Source organism: Rhinolophus sinicus, linkage group LG03 (genome assembly GCF_036562045.2).
Source record: "Rhinolophus sinicus isolate RSC01 linkage group LG03, ASM3656204v1, whole genome shotgun sequence".
NCBI lineage: Eukaryota > Metazoa > Chordata > Mammalia > Chiroptera > Rhinolophidae > Rhinolophus > Rhinolophus sinicus.
This window is the reverse complement of record NC_133753.1, coordinates 104,037,316-104,038,170: the sequence shown is the minus strand read 5'-3', so window position 1 is coordinate 104,038,170 and position 855 is coordinate 104,037,316. Positions and strand designations below refer to the sequence as shown.

The 855-nt window shown below is 46.9% G+C and overlaps 1 pseudogene; it reads left to right on the top strand.

Moving 5' to 3' along the window:
* The first annotated feature begins 229 nt into the window (after window positions 1-229).
* LOC141570956 (U2 spliceosomal RNA) lies at window positions 230-373 on the top strand (annotated as a pseudogene).
* The last annotated feature ends 482 nt before the right edge of the window (window positions 374-855 follow it).

Sequence of the window (855 nt, the reverse complement as noted above, 5' to 3'; positions counted from 1 at the left end):
AAACATTTGATTCTTACAACAGGTCTGGAGGGCAGGTATCTGTCTTGGCATAGAATTAACCCCTGGTCATCTGCAGAATGTAAAAAGAATTTACAAGACTCTACAAGAAAGATTTATTGAAAGTTAAAGAGAGACAGTTCTAGCAAAGGGAAGTTTTTCCAGGACCGAGCCCAATAAGGACAGCTGCCCCGATGAGGAGGAGTGCTGGGGTGTTACATTTTTCTAAGCTATCGCTTCTCGGCCTTTTGGCTAAGATCAAGTGTAGTATATTTTTCTAAGCTGGATGTAGGGTTCTTGTCAGCTTGCAGGGGGAGCTGCCATTACAATTGTCTTCTTGTGGGAACTGTCCTGTTCCCATCTATGATGGGTGTTTGTTAATTTCCAGGGGTTTGCCGTTTCGATTGGAAACTGTTCTGTTTTCACCTATGATGGATGTAAGGTGCTTGTCAGCTTCCAGGTGCAGTGCTAGCCAAGGGATTCAGAGCCAAACTATTAATGCTTTGCTCTTTCCTGTTAGCCCACAAGCCGCTCCTGTTAACTCTTTGCCTGTCCCATCAGTATCATCTCCATACAGATGAGAGTCAGAACCCTTCTGCTGCAAGATCAAGCAAGTCAAAGTGCCCCCGTTACAGAGTCAGGGGCATGAAGTAATGGGTGCCAAGATGTGGGGGCACAAAGAACGTAAGGCAACGCACGGCCAGATTTCTGACTCGCTGCCTAGTTCTCTTCCCGTTACACACACTGCCTTAGCTCTCCAGTGTGTAGGTGTGGGGACTCCAGCCCCACCCCACTCCAGATGCTTGCGTGACAGACAGCATGGTGTGACTTCAAGATATGTATAGTTGAGGTCAGAAT